Source organism: Amblyomma maculatum, chromosome 1, assembly GCF_055883805.1.
Source record: "Amblyomma maculatum isolate TAMU_Amacu chromosome 1, ASM5588380v1, whole genome shotgun sequence".
NCBI classification, from domain to species: Eukaryota; Metazoa; Arthropoda; class Arachnida; order Ixodida; family Ixodidae; genus Amblyomma; species Amblyomma maculatum.
This window is the reverse complement of record NC_139344.1, coordinates 34,782,675-34,801,199: the sequence shown is the minus strand read 5'-3', so window position 1 is coordinate 34,801,199 and position 18,525 is coordinate 34,782,675. Positions and strand designations below refer to the sequence as shown.

General features: G+C 46.9%; 1 long non-coding RNA gene across 3 annotated transcripts in view; it reads left to right on the top strand.

Annotated features, from left to right (window-relative positions):
* LOC146202116 (uncharacterized) overlaps window positions 1-18,525 on the top strand; it is a 674,799-nt gene that overhangs the window by 308,783 nt on the left and 347,491 nt on the right. Inside the window, exon 5 of one of the 3 annotated variants that reach the window (XR_014703646.1) lies at window positions 10,276-10,419. The exons of the other annotated variants lie outside the window; for them this stretch is intronic. This is a non-coding gene — a long non-coding RNA (uncharacterized LOC146202116). The remainder of the gene's footprint in view (window positions 1-10,275; window positions 10,420-18,525) is intronic. 3 annotated transcript variants of the gene reach the window in all.

Sequence of the window (18,525 nt, the reverse complement as noted above, 5' to 3'; positions counted from 1 at the left end):
TACCTCCGGAAACTGCACAGGTTAGTTTTCCGTTTGGCGGGCAGAAGCTGAAGATGGAGGGCGAAGGGGCGACGAAGTCCGGCGAAAGGGTGACAGGGAGCGACGACGGGATGGCCGTGCTGTCCTAGACCGGTCAGGAGAAGTCGACGGGGAGGAAGAGGGACGGAGGTCATTATCGGTGTAGTACTGGCGAGGAGGAAGCTGGTAGGCGTCGTCACGTCGAACGTACCCATAGCTCGCACGCTCATCTCGCAGTCGTCGGCGACAAACGCGTGTTACATGGCCGCGGATTCCGCAGTAGAAACATACTGGACGAGGTGGGAGAGGCCGCCAATTACCATACACCGGTGGTCGCGGGGACAGGGCGGCGAGGCTGGGTGGGACAGGCGCGTGATGGACAGGAGGACAAGGAGGAGGAGCCGCAGTGACTTCAGCATACGTCGGAACGTAGGGAGGGGCTGGTGGTTCTGTAGCCATGGGACGATTGAGTGAAGTAAGCTCCTCCTTGATAATGCCACGCAACCCAGTAGATTGAGCAGGTGGGCGTGAGAAGGCAGGAACCGACGAAATATCATTGTGGAGCTCTTCCCGTATTATAGATCGTATGATGGTGCGCAGATCAGTTTCGGGAATTTGGCTCGGATCCCAGGTGTTGTTGAGGCGGCGCGACTGTAGATAGTCAAGTCGCTGGCAAGTGGCACGAATGTCTGCCACCGTGACGGGATTTTGGGCAGCTAGAGCTGCGTAGGCAAAAGAGCCAATTCCTTTTAAAATATGTCCGACACGTTCAGCCTCGACCATGCCATTGTTAACTCGCCGGCAAAGGGCGAGTACGTCCTCAATGTAGGATGTGTATGTCTCTCCTGGAAGCTGCACACGGGTCTCTAGCTTCTTTTGAAAAGAGGCCGGACCAGCACCAACAGTTCCAAATATCTGGCGGATCTGTGTCGTGAATTGAGGCCAGTCAGGAATGGCGTCCTCATGGTTGAGGAACCACGTCTTAGCCACGTCACTCAGGTAGAATGAGACGTTGAGTAGCTTCATAGAAGCGTCCCAACCGTTAAAAGCGCTCACCCGATCGTACTGCTGTAGCCAGTCTTCGACGTCGTCACCGCGGAGACCGGCGAAAACCGGAGGGTCGCGCTGACGTGAGGTAACTGACCAAGTTGGGTGGGTCAAATGGTGCTGAGCAAGTGCACCTTGGGACGTCAGTGGTGCAGAGGTGGCATGGGCAGCCGTGGGATGCCCATCGGTAGCTACAGGCGCCGGAACGGTGAGAGCAGGGGGATGTGACTGCGCCATGGCGGTTGATGTGCCGCCAAGAACACGACCGGAACGGAGCTCCAGGGGGTGCCGCGTTGAGGACGCTGGGATCAGGAGTCACTTCCACCACTTGTGAGGCAGAAGAACGCACCAGCAAATTCACCTTTTTACTTCAGGTAGGCCGAAGCAGCAGCTACCGACTAGCCACAGCTTAGCAACACTTCGTCTTCTTCGCACGACCCGATGACCGATGATGATTACGCTGAGATGAAGATGAAGGTCACTCACAGTGCTTACAATATATATATCCGAAGTTAAAAGGCGTTCGATCCAGGGTAAGCAGGGGGTCCGACGAAGGCCAGGCCCTCTAATATCCCTACATATATCTAGGATGTGTGTGTGTGTGTGTGTGTGTGTGTGTGTGTGTGTGTGTGTGTGTGTGCGTGTGTGTGTGTGTGTGTGTGTGTGTGTGTGTGTGCGTGTGTGTGTGTGTGTGTGTGCGCGTGCGTGTGTGTGTGTGTGTGTGTGTGTGTGTGTGTGTGTGTGTGTGTGTGTGTGTGTGTGTGTGTGTGTGTGTGTGTGTGTGTGTGTGTGTGTGTGTGTGTGTGTGTGTGTGTGTGTGTGTGTGTGTGTGTGTGTTTCATGCATGAGAGTTTTTCGAGATTAATGCAAAACTAGAAAATAAGGTTTCGTGAGAGGAAGTTTAGGGCCAGTTGGTACATTTTTCTGGGGAAAAGGAAGCACACTTGCTGCTCGACGGGTAGTAACACAAAGAACAGCCCAGTGCAGGAGAAATAAGGTTCAATAAGGGGAAGTTTTGTGGGTCAGTTGGTAAGACATTCTTGTGGAGAAAAGGAAGCATATTTCCTGATGTACGGGTAGTAACACAAAGAAGAGCCCAGTGTCGAAGAAATAAGGTTCAATAAGGGGACGTTTTATGGGCCAGTTGGTACGACGTTTCACCAACTCTCGTATCAACTGGCCCAAAACTTCCCTTTCAAAAGCAGTGTTGGCGGACATCGGAATGCACGCGAATCATGCTAGATAGTAAGCTGGTGAACTAATTTATAAAAGCTAGCTTTTTCACAGCTTCAGTTAGGCGCCTGGCAGCAATTGCACATTTGTAGCGGGCCTTTCGCGATAACGATATAACTCCTCAAAGCTTCGAAAACACAATTACATTCACTCATCAGGTTTTCACCTTCGCATGTGTGTTTCAAATATAGGTCATTAGTTTACGTCACTCCATGGCACACGTGACCGCCACTGTCTTCTCTGCTCCAGCAGCGGCGAGAGTCTCAGCACAGGGAGGAGGCATACGTCACGTACACTACGCAGTGACGTGAATAGGTGTGCGTTGCATCGCCGACGCGCTTGACGTGCGATGTATAAAGCGCAGGGGAATGCTTTTAAATTTGTTGAGGCATAACGCCAAAGGAAATCGTGTTTGTAAAGCTAATATATTTCAGTATTGTTGCTAAAGGCCAACTTCAAGTATATAGTGGAACCAAACACTTAGCGACAATTTCAACAAGTACTAAAGATTATTTTGCTAGCTTACTAGTTATCCTTAACTGCCTGTTTTCTGATGTGCGCCAATACTGGTTTACGATAATCCAGTGGCCGTTTCTATATTTCAAAAGTTCTACTTTTATGTGCACTTGGCAACGTTCGCTAAACCGTCCTGTATATATTTTTTTTGTTTCCCAAGACATCGTCGAAAGCGTTTGTGCGTAATTAAAGATAGCCATTTACACCGGGCGGGCTTCCATCTGCTGAAGCCTTTATCGTGCTAACGAGGGGAGCTACTGACGAAGACAGTAAACCGAGCTCAAGAAATGCTGCGTACAATGTGAGGTTTAATGTTGGGCTTCAGCGAACCTCCACCAAACGAGCTTCTTAAAGTTTTTGTTTTTGGTAAAACCTCCAAAATGGAATCTGTAAATGAGATTCTATAAGTCGTAATCTGTTTCAGTTATGAACTTAGTATGTTTATAAGGCGAGGATAAACTCGAGATAATTGCACGGAAAGTTATTATTCGAGCTGGCTTTTTCCGATCGAGGATTAAAAAGGCTCAAAAGCACAAACCAGTGTAAACTGCGACGCGTGCGCGAGCAATTAGTGCCTAAGGCATATCGTACCTCTTCATTTCCAATCAAAACTCTAAGCCACTTTTAATTGCTATGGGAATAACTCGTCATCAGGTTAACAGTAGACATACAGCGAGTCTAATTCGAGGCTGATTAGTGGTCAGTATTGTACTGCAATATTTAATACACGGTCCACCTGCAAATCTGAAATTAAAATTCGACTAGGAAACTGCCTTTATTCGTAGTGGTTCCTTTTCACATTCACAAAGTTAATTCTAGTATATTTTGTTTTCGCGTGACTGGTAGTGGGTGCTGCCCCCCCCCCCCCCCCCCCTTCCCTCTGGTTTGCTTGGCATGCGGCCAAGAAATTGAATCGGTCTGAAGTTAGCTAGCGCCCTGTCCTGTTTTCTAGCCCAGCAACAGGCTTTGTTGCAGTGCTGGTTGGTCGCGTCTGCTTCTGAGCGGTCTCCCTCTTGAACATAATACAAGATGCCGTTTGAGGTAGGTTTCTGCCTCGATTCGCCTCCTGACAATTTTGAAGGGCCGAGAGTACTCTCTTCGAGTTTCGTGGCGAACAAGCCCGTAGGAATATTCTACTTGGTTAGCTATCAAAAGAACGATGAGCGGACCCCTGTAGATATTTTTCGGCATTTATATATATATATATATATATATATATATATATATATATATATATATATATATATATATATATATATATATATATATATATATATATATATATATATATATATATATATATATATTTATTTATTTCGAGCTTTGATTCATTTCCCCAACCTACACAGCCGACCTTTAATCGACTCTACGAATGATTCTTTCTTTTTGTACTTCTGTGATCACGGGCTATAGTTTCCTCTTGAACCATTGCCCATCGCTCGCAGAGCCCTGAGGCTGCACGGGAGGCTTGCGGCTGACGACAAGGATACTCAGTGCCTGGCCACGGAAGCGGCCTAGCTACCCGCAGAAAAACTTCGCTCCTTTGACAGGGCACTGCGGTGTATGCACACAAAGACTGCGCCTGCAGGGGCCCCGCTCCCAAAAGATCGCACTGAAATACTTTACTCCTTTCGAGCAAAACGCACAAAGCGACAGCACATCGCGGTCTATCTTTTTACTCTGTTCGCAGCACCCCGAAACCGCAATTAGCTTGTGTCGCTTCTATAGCATGAACCAGAGCCGAAATGGTGAGAGGAGGGCGGCTCCTTTCACTCAGCGCGGCAACCACATTCAGGAACACGAGCTTCGTTACGTCTCTGAGTCAAGCTATGTGGGGCATGGGGACATACAGGCGGGCCTTCTCTGTGGTTTCGAGCGCTGCCCATAATTGCCTGCTCTGGGCGCGCACCATGCACCAACATCTAGTTCGCCGGGACGGTGGTGGGGACGTCTCGGGGGGCTCCGACAAAAGAAGGCTCTAGTTAACCGACGGCCCGTTGAATTCCATGCAGGCGTGATAACGATTTCCGACAGGCCTCCGCACTTTCCGGCGCAACACCCGCATACGTACAGAAAATGTCATCACTGGGCCTCGCGGGAGGCACTGTGCTGGCACCGCTGCCTTGTCATTCGATAATGAGCTGCTCTGCCCCTATTGAGAAGAGCCGCGCACGAGAAACACGCCACGCGGAGTGGGAGAGACCGGCTGGATGAGGGTGCTCGAGAGTTATGCGGGAAAATTTGCAGCGGGCAGACACGCTAAACGCGCAGGGCTCGCGCGAAATGATGTGACTGCAGAAGCGTAATTCCAGGCTACCAAAATTTCACACTAGGTGGAGGCGTTCATTGTACGGAGTGGCTTCCGTCAACTTGAGGGTGCCACATCATTTGTTGCTTGCGGGTCTTTTCGTTGCTTGGGCCGTTTCCGGGGATAATATTCATTCAGTCCTCGCCAGTAAGCACCGTACGTAGCACGAACGCAGCAGCAGTCAGCACACACGAACATCTGGTCTTCATTTAACAACTAATAGAAAATGTCACATGGGTGTAGTCCGCCGAGGGCAACATTCCACAAATAAGAGGAAAAGTGTGCACTTCTTTTGTATTAAGGGTATAAACATTGGAGCTACATATGCACGTGCACACAGAAGTAAGCTGAGCGCGCTCAGTTCAGTCGTTCAGTCGTGTCCGACTCTTCGTGACCCTATTGACCATGTCACGCCACGCTTTCCGGTCTCTCACTATCTTCCTAACATCACATAACTTCATCTGCAGTGCCTCGAGGATGCCATCTAGCCATCGCGTTCGCTGCCTACCCCTTCTCCGGCGACCCTCAACCTTTCCCAACATCAAATATTTCTCCAGCGACTCCTCTCTTCTCATCGGATGACCAAAGTAGCTGAGCTTTAACTTTAGAATTTGACCCTCCAATGAGCAGTCAGGGTTTATGGTCGACAATATTGACTGATTTGATCTTCTGGCAGTCCAAGGAACTCTCAAGAGTCTTCGCCAGCACCACATTTCAAACGCGTCAATTCTTCGGCGGTCAGCCTTTTTCACAGTCCAACTCTCGCATCCTGTAACTATCAAGCGCTGCCTAAGTTTCCAGCTTTGTTATGTGTATGTTGGTGATGGACGCATGTCCCGTTCTCATGGGCGAACAATGCTTCTTAATTTCTGATAGCGAAGTTGTGATTGTGTGCTCCGTATACTTATCTCCGTACGTGCACGTACGCATGCGCGTAATCACAGTGCCACCTGGCCGACTCTGTATATACTCTGAAGAAATGGAGCTATCTCAAAAAAGCCCTCAGAAATAAGTAAATAGTGCTCAGGATTCCTGCAAGTATTTCCCGGGGACACGCTCCCATGCTGGCTTCACAATATCATTCTCGTCGTAATGTTATACGGCTGTCACACGTGCACTTCGGATCGTGATCAAGTCCATCAAAATCGAGCTCGATTCCAATCAGTATTGCTTCCACGATCTTGCTGTACCGCCTTGACCGAGGTCGAGTTGCCGTTGCCACCTTAGTTCGCAAACGTTAATCTAACATACCAACTGAAACTAAATATTACTCAAAGGATTTTATTGTAAAACGTACAATTTTAAAACAGACAACTTTGCCTTTAAGTCTGTGTGACCTGAGTAGCGAAACAATGTTAAACTCTCGACATCACGTGCGTGGTTTGGCCGTGGTAAACAAACTTGCGGGCTCGACCACGTTTGCCAGCTCTCGTGTGTGCTAGCTAGTCGCCTGGTGTCCTGCCTGCGGGCGCAATGGATGGCACAACTTCCACTCGCCCACTGAAGCTGGGGTCAGAAAAAGGAGACGAAAGTTTTAATCAAGTTTGTATTCGAACATATATTGCAAACAAATCACGATGCTCATCGTGCGCTTAGCGCCATCTCTCGCGTAGCGATATAACTTCCCGATCAGAATCTAGCGGGCACGAGTTACGGTGTCTCACGGTCCATCTCGACCCCGCTTGAAATTTCAATCATGATCGTCACCTAACGCGATTCTATAGACCCGTGTGACAGCGGCATTAGTAGCAATCGCCCGATGCATTTTTGCAAGCGTTCCGTGTAACTTCTTGAGCATATTGTTACGGTATGCGGTCTCAAGAGGACGAAACCGTTGTGCTGGTGTAGTTTGGTGAACAACGTCGACGCTGACGCTAGGCTGGGTTTGTCCTGGCAGTGTGTCCCTGACGAGGAAGTGTTGCGGCTACACATCCATGTACTTCTCCGTAACAATATTGTTGCGTCTGAGGTTGCTCTAGACTTTGAAAGTAGCGGCAATTTCTACCGAAACAATCATAGGTTCAAGAAATTATCATTAGGCACAAAAGTTTTCATTGCATTAACGAAAGGAACTGCTTTGCTTTATCCTATGCTGTTCCCGTGAATATGCAGCTGTTATTACGTCTGGTTCTCTGGAAGCTGCAATGGAGTGTTAGACATGTGACATGACTCTAGAGGCTTAGTCAACTGTCTCCTTCCCGCCAGTCGACTGTTAAATCCCCAGACTTTTAAGCCAGTTGAATTTAGCAAAAAAAAAAAAAAAAAAAAAAAAACTAAACGCTCATTGTCAGCGCGAAGTAATTTCTTGAAAGTAATTTCTGTATAAAATGCAAGTCGTTACTTGTTTGCTCCGCATTCTCCTCTTCCGCCAGCACGTTTTCATGCCGCCCCGAACAAGTAAAATCCAGTGTCCATTGATGTTCTTTCCATACTAATGCGCTGTCAAGAAATGTCGGACCCGCGCTCCTTGCGAAATCTTTCCCCCTCCTGTCACACCTTCGGCGTGCGCGAGATTCTAAATAGATACAGCCTACAAAGCCGGCTTCGGACCTCGTTTTTGGCCCGCGCGTTTCGCCATCTTTCGTCAGCGCCCGGGGCCCTTTCCCAGGCGGATTGCGAGCTCGTCCCGTCTTAACGCTTCCTTTGTCTCGGTCCGCGGCCCATTCATAAAGGGCGGCCCCGGACAGCCCGGGCTCAGCCCGTAGTTTCCTCCTCGGGGGAGCCTTTCATGGGTAGACCCGTTGAGGCTGTCACGGTGGCCCTTCAGCGGTGCGTCGCGCGACGCTAATTGGCCTTCGCATAATCGACTCTCGGGCGACAGCACCCTGATTAGAGTGTTCCGCGAACCGTGCGAGCGGCCGTTGGGCCTGCCTCCGGGACGAACGATGCCCAGCCGGGCTCAAGCAGCGTTAATCGGACGCTACCGGGAGAACATGAACGCTGCAGCTTGGCACTTGACTCCTCCGCGCTGCGCCTGTGGTTCGAGTCTGTCTGCTGCCCTTTGCTTTCCATGAGGGTAGTGAAAGGTTTGCCGCCTTTTAGCGGTGCCTGCGTGGAGCACGGCACGTGGCGTTTTACATGACTCGCGGGACTGTCCGGCTACGTTTGAACATGACGGCGCTCACTCGCGGCGACAGCAATCCGATCCCCGTGGTCGTATATGAGTACGTTAACGTGGTCGCTCGGTCCGACCGTTTACGAACGTGTGGATGGAATCGATGGAAGAAAATGATGCAGTTGAACTGCCGTGAAACCAGCTCTTTCTTAATTTCCGAGCGTTCGGCAGTTGTATACATGATTTGCTTAAAAGAAATTGCTGATCCGTACACACCTGTATTGAGCTTAGTGAGCTAACTGGGCCCAAAAATGCCGGGTCGTAGCTGAACGGAGCAGCCGCACTTTGACGGAGGCGAGTCGGAAAACAGTCCCAGGGTTGTACTCAGTTTGGTTTCGTTTCCTTGTTAATTGTTGTGCCTTTTTGGTATCAGAGCGAGCAAACGACATGTGAAGAGCTCAAGCAACGAATTTACAAATGAGTCCTTACTAATTACGCCCCCGTTTCCAGTAGGAGCTCAGGAACCGCTACGAGTCTCCACTGTCGATTCGGAGCCCTCGATAGCAACGTGCCGTCAGAACGTCCATGCAGGGGTGGCACCAGCAAGCAAAACAGGTTCAAGTCACTACAGCTTTCGCTAATTGTGCGCCATTAATCTGCCAGTGGCCAGCGACATTGACGATGAGTGCTTCTTTAGGTCAGTCACACCCGGTGACTAGATTGTTTTAGTAGCTGACTAATTTCCTAATGTGAACTAGTCCTTTATGTGACGCTGTAACCTCAGTGATGATTCAGCCGGTATATTGTTTCACTTTGACGTTTCGCAAGTAGCCGAAAAACATGCAAGGACTCCGGGCACCTCTAAATCGACCCTAAACTTTTCGCTAGCGAAGATATTGTACATAAAACACATTGCCTTGTAGTTCTGTCAATTTTTGATCACTGGGATATATCTCTTACTGTATCTGCGCCTCTAGAAAAGAAATCCGTAATTTTTTTACGTTTCATATACCTTTTCTAAAACTGTGAGACGTGTCAGAAAAGGAAGTCCTTTATTTTCATTTTGACCATTTCGTTAACAGTACTGAAAGCGTACACATCCGTTGTAACCGGATTAAGCGCCTTCTTGTGTTTTGTGACAATCATTGTTATGAAAGAAAAACCTAATTGTCTGTGAATTTCTTCGGGCACATCGAAATTACGGATGCGACTTAAAATAGGGTTTAAAGAGAGGAACTCTTGTTGTAGCGCTTCATGTTGTGCAAACATTATTTCGTCGTTTAATACCGGGAATCAGGGAGCCATAAACAAAAAAAAAAAAAAAGGAACTGTACTGGTGATTAAGGAGAAGCACCACACAGCTTTATTATGGCATCACCATCAAACGTTTCTAGTGATATTTAATCTAAATTATTAGAATCCCTAGTGAAGAAACCCTATGAGTCCCAATAACCTCATACAGTTTTCTCATGCCAAACTTATACTGAACTCATACAAATCTCATTCAACATATGAGAAATGTGTGAGATTGTATGAGATCTATATGAGTTTAGTATGAGGAATCTGTATGAGGTTATTGTGACTCATACGGTCTTTTCGCTAGGGATACGATGGCTTCAGAAGTAATGAAGACCACGTACCTGACTTCGAATTATTATTCAAAGTATTAATGACCATTCTAAGTCGCATTTTACTAAATATGGGAATGTCTTGCTTTCTTTTGATATCTCCGTGCTCCGTACAGTTTCCGTGCACTTTCAAAATAACGTGTTTTCCTAATAAAGTTTAGACTGACGGGATGCAAAGCAATGCGGCCTCGGTCCAAAATCATAAAAAATTAATTTCTTCTAACGTTTTCCGAGTGACTTTGCAAGTATATGAAGGTAATATTTACTAAATTAAGCCACAGAGAACTAATGAATAACTGGCTGACGGCCAGATTAAACCGTTGCATAAAAGTTGAAAGAAAGGCAACTATCGTTCGGTATCATTAACATCTACACCTTGCAAATTATACTTTAACTCATTATACATATTTAAATGCCGGAATTTTTTTGGTAAGTAATTTTCTAACTAAATACCATTTTGGTTTTTTCAGAGAAGCATTCTCTGCGTGTACTCAACTGATTATAATAATCCAGAACATTGCAACATCAGCTGATAATAGTACAAAGATTGACGCAATATTCATGGATTTCTCGAAGGCATCCGGCATAGCATCTCATAAAAGCTATATCCTAAAGTGAGTACAGTTTTCATAACAAAATCGGTTAATGGAATGAATTGCAGCGTACGTAACGCAAGAAAAACAGTTTGTTGTCAGATGATTACAGCGATCCAGGACATTGTAACGTCATCTAATAATAATGGTACACATATAGACGCAATATTCATAAATTTCTCGAAGGCAGCCGGCAGAACATAAATGTTACTTGATAAACTGCGTAAAGTTTTCAGAAATAATCAGTTAATAGAATGGATTGCAGCTACCTAACACAAGCAAAACAGTTTGTTTCCGTTCATGATATTTTATCCGCATCAGTAACAGTGGATTCTGGAGTCCCACGAGGATCTGTGCTCAGGCCCCTTTTGTTTTTTTCTTTGTATAGCGATATTGGGCAAGATCTTCCAGTTAAGATTAAATTTTTGCTGCCAACTGCGTTATCTGCTCTGAAGTAAACAAAGCGGAGCAGTTGCTGTTACCAGTGCGTTCAAAAAACTGCTCCTTGATGCTGTGAATGGCAGCCGTCAGTGTCAAAGTTTGCGTGTGTACGTGCGTGTGTGTGTGTGTGTGTGTGTGTGTGTGTGTGTGTGTGTGTGTGTGTGTGTGTGTGTGTGTGTGTGTGTGTGTGTGTGTGTGTGTGTGTGTGTGTGTGTGTGTGTGTGTGTGTGTGTGTGTGTGTGTGTGTGTGTTTGTGTGTGTGCGTGCGTGCGTGCGTGCGTGCGTGCCTGCCTGCCTGCCTGCCTGCCTGTTATAATAACACATAAATATTTGCACTTCATTTGCAGTATTGTAATATTTTTCTTTTAAGAAGTAAGGAGCTTGGGGGGGGGGGGGGTATCGATACTTAAGGCTGTGGACTTTAATTGATCTGATCCGGAGCCCTCGTATTAATTACGCAATTATCAGGGCTAACCGCGAAAGTTGGCTCCTCCGGCTTACTTTGAGGTTTTCTGCTTCTTCTGTACGTTTTTTGGTATACATATATGTCGTGTTGCCCAATATAGACTGAAATGTCAATATTTCGCAACATTTTAGTGACCTATTATCAGAAAACTGGCAAAGGTGCAAAGCTCCGCCTTTTAATTATAACTTATATGCGATAACCTTCGTTGCAGATCTTTTAAATAATGCTAATCTTTCTTCCTTGGTACAAAAGAATTGTTCTCGACTAAGATCTTTATATCAACTAATTAAGGGCCATTATAAGACTGGTACTACAGAAATCAAATATTTCTCTTCACTGTAACTCCCACCTTCCTCCCTTCCCTTTTGGCGCGGTTCAGGTGTCCACAGAAACAACTGTTACAGATACTGCGCCTTTTTTTTTTCCCCGTGAACCAATTACTTCTGATAAACTACTCGGCGTAAGCATGATCTGACTGCAGCCGCCTTTTCTTTGTGTAACAACTCTTTCAAGTACTGTTCTCCTCACACGGAAAGTTCGGCTGCAACTAGCTTAAAAAAAAAAGAAAAAAAAAGAAACTCCTGTCTTCATAAACATCAAGTGATATTCTATGTTTATAGCGACATCTTTCTTTTTAAACTTACGTGTGTAATTCACTTTTGCTCATGAGTTTTTCACATATTTCTTTTGTTGTTTTTGTTGTTCCTAAGTCCGCAGTCTGCATCCCGTGCAATCATTATACTTTATATTGCTTTAACCTCTCTTCGGGGCATTTTCGATACTTGCCGTTGTGTCATGATGAATGCCATCCTTATAAATCGCTTTGTGGTAGCTGCCGTACCTGTAAATAAATAATACAATAAAAATAACATTTGCCACTGCCTAATTTATTATTTATTTAGCACACCGCTGCCATACAGCAGGGCGTATCGCGGTCACAGAGTTGCGAAGTAATACTGGTATACGAGGAACCCTGAAACAGCGACGTGCTCTGCTTCTCGTTTATTTCGGCGACCGGAAGGCAGGACCATGCGCGACGGAGGGTTTTTTATTTTTTTTTTCGCGCAAAATTACGTCACGTTGGCAGGTAGATGAAGTCACTTCACAAGCACCCAGCTAGCGTGTCTGGAAAGTCGATGCGCTGGTCGTAAACCGCAGCCTAAAGCATGTAGTGCTCTTGAGAGACGCCTAGTTGCACGGTATTCTGACGTAACGGCCGCACTCGCTCGGCTCGACGCGCCTGGCTATTCTTAGAAGAAAGAAGAGAGCCTGCGGGGCGTACAGTGTAACACCAAGTTTGTTGAGGTCCCTACCAGTCACCTAAGCGTGTTAGGGGTTCTGAGATAATAATGCCTACCTTGGCGACTATCCGCGAGACTGCGACGTACGAACTGGTAGCTACATTGTCATGTCGACTCCATTTACAAAATAAGTAAAAGTTCCCGAAATCATTTCGATGCTTTTCTTTTTTTTTTTTTCTTCTTGTTCACGTTTCGGTGCGTCGAAAAAGGGCACTCGTCGACGACTTGGGCTGCTCCGCCATGCAAAAAGTTCCAAGCGTCAGCGCTAGTGTGCGGGCGTTCGGTGAATAATTGAGAAAACTGCGCGCAGTACGGTCGCCCGTATACGTTTATGAAGGAGGAGGCGTGCCGGAGAACACGCCTTTTAAAGAAATTTTGAGCACGCATGGAAAGGGAGCGGAGTGGCTTCAGCCTTTCTCCCCTTTCGCCCATTTTACTTCGCGCACAGGTAGGGCATTAAAGGGAAAGCCTCCCACGCTTGGCTACAGAGCACTTCGCCTTGTAGCGCCGTCGCGCGAGCTATAAAACGTCGCGATGTTCGCTGGGAAGCTTATATGCGAGTTTTTCTGACCGCAGAGTCAGAAAACCTCATTTTACTTAGAGTTGAAGCGATATTGCGTGTACGCTTTAGAACGCCTTCGACGCTTCGCCTAGATTTGTCTGCACTGGTTTACAGCATTCATGCTTCACGTATTGAATGAAAGGGCTGCTCTTAGGCGTGGAGCCGGGTACACGCATTTACGCGTGTTTGCGTATCTAGGCGAAAATTTTGATGCAAGTAATCAAGTTTCTTCATCGAATGCCTGCTGGCTCCGCGCTGACAAATAAACCCTTGGGTGGTACCGAACCTTCAAATAATTCTAGGGGAGATGTCAAAAGCCTCCTGCGCACAAGTGTGGCGAAGCACTGCGTTTAATAAGAAAGTCACATCGCTCCTGGTTCTCACCGTGCTCTCGTTCCGTTTCGAATGTCCTCGTGAACAAATGCAGGAAACGACGTCTTCCGGAAACCGCTTTTCCACGGGAAATAGCGGGAACATGTTTCACCGCAGAAAGGAACCACCTAGTTTTCTGGGCCGACGCTGCGCTGTAAAAAGCTTAGCTTCCAGCCCAGACGGAGCTAGACGAGTGTTCTTGGCTTCATATTTGGATTCTTAGAGTACGTACTTTCCTCGCTAGGTTAGCTGCAATGCCGGCATATTCGGAGTCTTGGGACCATAGAAGAAGGGGCAGAACGCATGTTCATTTCTGGCACTGACTATCACGTTGAGATAGAAATCAGCGTTATCCGCTGGCAGTGTTAATCGTGACTGTGAGACAGTATACTGTCTTGAAGTGGCGATGAAATATCGAAATGTGAATAGTTGCTGTGTAACTAAACCACGAACAATGGAAATTTCTCCGCCCAGGCCACGTTACTTGGCTTAGTGCTCATCTGCGTAGGATATTTTTGAGGGGTTTCTTTTTTTTTTTTTTTTCATAGCAATTTAGAGCGGCAGCCAGAAAGGTCAAGAAGGAAGTTTATTCGTAAGCCTAAAAAACTAGCACGGGTTGTGTCTGTTAAACCGATTATAGTGCGAAAGCATTGACTTTTTTCGCTTTGCTTGCTTACACGTTACTTACCTTATACAGATTTTCTCTTCCAAGCTGTAGCGCACACAAGACGAGGGACTGAGAACGAGAGGTATGTGTCCTCTCGTTCTCAGTCCCTCGTCTTGTGTGCGTTACAGATTGGAAGTATGAACCAACAAGCCCAAATTTCGACATTATTGAAGATTTTTTTCTGCCTATGCTTCGTGTGCTGCCGTTTCAACCATACATGTGGCACCATGTGGGAGCCACCGCGTCAAATGGCGGTGGTTTAACGGTGACTTCCGCGATCAGCTTCGGTGCAATCGCGCCATGGAAGAAGGAGAGAACGTAGGAGAGGCCCTGACGTCATTTTTTTTAAAGCCGGCGCGGCCGCGCAGCTACCGGACGCTCCAACGTCTCTCCTCTTCCTTTACCCTCCGCATTTTCTTTCTCCGCGACGCTCACGTACCTAGGGCCCTTAGCAACGCTGTTGCTAGTGGCCCGAGTTCTCATAGCAACAGCGTCGCCATTGCTAATGGCCCGACTTGGCAAACCCTAAATTTTGACGTGCACTTCGGCCACACTTTCTCCAATGCACTGGGAATGGCAAGGGCCTCTCCTAAGTTGTTTCCTTCCTCCATGAATGGCGCGCTTCATCTTGGAGGCCACTGCTTTGACATAGAGTCACTGGAAAATTTTACACTTTGACCTAGAGTCACAGGAAAAATTTCAGAGTACCGCATTCGTTTTCCCGGCGCCGTCGCTCGCCTACTGGCTGATCTGCGTCACGTGACTTTGCGTCACGTGACTTTGCGTCGCCATATCTCTTCCAAGCGCGTGCGCGGAATACGTGTCTTGCGCGGAAGTTCCTCTTTTTCCGATCGTTTCTCGCAGTGTACACGTGAGAAATTCCGCTGTGCCTTTGGTGCGGCACCAGGCCTAAGTCTAGAAATGCTGATCTGCACCAGTGGTAGATGTGACTTCACAGAAGCGACCAAAGCGTACGAAGTATTCAACATGAATATGGTTCGCCTAATAGCAACACGTGTTTACCTTCGAACGCCGTGTGCGCACATGCGCAGCAATGTGCAGCGTCCATTTTACTTACGGAAATTTGCAAAAGCTACTCTCAAATTAAGTTAATTATCCAGCCAGCCGGCATCAGATACATTTATATTTAGTTCTGCGAAATCACACACATTCTGCATGTTCATGTGCGGATCGACGACCGCCCGCAGCTCTTCCTTTTTTATTTGTATTGTTAATGTAAATCTACATAAAGCTCTATTCACAGATTTAATAGTTATTTCTAGTTGTACGTTAAAAAAACCCAGGTGTTGGAAATTTCCGGAGCTCTCCACGACGGTGTCATTGTATGAGCCGCATCGGGATGTTAAGCCCCATAAACTGAACCAACCAACCATAGTTGTTGTGTGTTCGCAGCTGGAAATTTTTGGCAAATGTGTGTCAACCAGAGATGCCATCAATGTACGATGTCATTTTAATTTTTGACGGTAGTTAATGAGCGACGTTCTAGCAAATTCGTGGCACGAGGCGTATACCGATGAAACAACATAAATAGACACAATTACACAATGAAAAGTACAATATTCACAACCGCGTGGTGATAGCGATGTTATAATAGGCCATGTTTTTTTTTTTCGGAGTGAAGTAACGCCGACCAGCGCGTTACTTTTCCTTCACTTAATGACGGCGCCGCAAAAGAATTGAGTTCACGCAAAAATATGCTTCAACAAAGCCTAGTTGGCGTCCTTGGAGCAGTGACGGCGACACTATATTGTATGTTAGTCTGTTTACGCTGTCTAGGCGAGCCTGCTGCTTCACTTTTTTTGTTGCTGATACAAAGCGATTCATCGTGTCAGAGCGCAATAAACTCTGCACCTCGCCCTCCGTGTCTTTACCGCGCATGGCACAGTGGCGCCAGTGGACGGCATTCTTAAAATGTACTCACATGTTCCTGCGATCTTCGCAGACATGCTATTTGACACTTTGTCACTTTATAATTTTGTAACACATGTAACACCGCTGCACTGCGCGTACAACACGAGATGTAGCCGGCGATTTACAAGACCAGGCGCCCTGAAGTGTTCACCAGTTCACCCACACACTTCATCTTTTCCCATCGATTGCGGACTAAAGTAATAACGTTAGTGACCACATAATCACTGGTGGTACTGTTCTGAATAAACATACCAAAACCTTTCAGTTTTGCTACCTTCAAAACATGTGAGAAGATTACGAATGCGGTCACTCGCCGTTTTAGACGGCGGCTGGGTCCGGCGGTCTGGAAGGAAAATGGCGCCCGCGGGCACCTTTGCGGTACTATGAAAATTTTCCAGTGACTCTACTTTGACCCTACTTTTGGCGCCATCTGGGAGCCACCGCGTCAAATGGCGGATGTTAACTCTACTAAACCTGGTTATCCCGAGCGAAAGCACCCTCCGCGGCAGCTCAGTAGTTAAGAAGGCCGCCTATTGAACCCGAGTACCCGAGTTGGAACCCGACTGGCTTGGATCCGCTGGGATTGTTTTTTAAGGCGACAGCCTTTAATGGCCCATAGTGTCGTTCGTTCGGTCACACTGTAGCTGTCAATGATACTGACTTAGCCACGTCGAGCACGTAAGAAACGTATCTTTGTTCTCCTTGCCTAGCGTCATGCAAGCATGGTTGCCATGGAGACCGCCACCTCTAGCTAGTGGTAGAAGTGACCGATAATAATGGTTGGTGGTGTTAGGTATAGTGGCAGTAATGAAAATGACAGAGATGACTGTGACTATGACGGAATTACCTAGTGACGTCGTGACCGGATGTGACGTCATCATGACGTCACATTCGGTCATGTCTAATAACCGGAACTGATGTCCTGATGACGGTCATAACGTCACGACTGATCATGGTGTCACCAGACGTTTCTTGAAGACATAGCGCAAAAAAGAGACGGGGACAACACAGATGTAGACAGGACAGGCGCTGTCCTGTCTACATCTGTGTTGTCCCCGTCTCTTTTTTGCGCTATGTCTTCAAGAAACTGCTACCAACTAGCCCAAACCAAACATCTGTTGCGTCACCAGACGATTCACGTATTACGAAGCTGACCGCCGACCGGTCCGATCCATGCGTCCGTGCGGCACCTTTCATTGGGTGCTTCCTCGAACGCCGTACCACACAGCATACAGAAGCAGACGCAGTACAGCAGGCATCAACGGCGTTTCAAATTGGTTTACAGGAAATAAACGACGCAGTATCTGTCACAATTCTCCGCAGACACCTTAACCAAGCCGTAAGGAAAAGGGGAAAGGTGAGAGTGAAAAAAGGGAAGAAGAGGTGCCGTAGTGGAGGGCTGCTGACCACCGGGCAATAGAGGCTTTCGCCTCATCACAGTTTAGTGGTCCAAAGTGCCCCCTAGAATTTCTTTTCTTAGTGTGAAAGCCCTACAAGAGGTCATGGTCAGTTGTATTCTTCATAGCTCTGTCGGCTGAAAGCCCCGTCAGGGAGGCTCGCGCGTTGGCGCCGCTGTACCGGACTGTTTAATTACTTGCGCGAGGTCACTTGATTGTGACCTGACGAAACGGCTTCAGCAATCAGAGCAACGACACAAACGAGATCGTACAAGGTATCTGGTACGTGGTGGGGAGCGTACGAGGTCTCAGGCACTAATAAAAACAGACGCCATAATACATCAGCGCATGGCAGCTCACTTACGCACCGAAAGTTGCCCCTTGAGTGAAGTTGAGCATGAACGAAAGCCCGAAAATTTAGGCCTTTTTCTTTTCAGCAGGAGTCAAGCAAAGTTATGCCTTAGCCCTTACGGTCGCCATTTCTTTTTAGATCTGAAAAAATAATCTTTTTAACCAAATAGTAATTCGGGTCTTAAAAAAGACAGTTTGTTTTCCTGCGAAATATATAAGCAGGATCGAGTTTTTATGAAATAGTTTATACAACGTGCCACAACTGATGAAAACAGGAAAGTCGATTTGCAGTGACTTGTCAACCAAACAGAGGTTCGTGAAATTAGGCTCTATTTCAGAGGCGTACATTACGCCTCTAATTCTGAAAAAAAAAAAAAAAAACTATTGTTGTGGGTTAGCTCTAGTTAACTCTGGTTGAATTGCGAAAGCAACAGCGGAAGCTTCTTTTGCCTGCTAATATTATTCCCCTATCACGCCATATCAGTGCAAGGTGCTACATTATTGGGGACACTTAAGCTCTTCCTTTAAGAGTATGACGTGAGAGCGTAAGCTACTAGCCTACATATAAGGTCACGCTTCAACCAAGGCGTATGGAAGTGCCCGCGTATCGAGAATGCAGGCGGTTCTGGCAGGCTGAT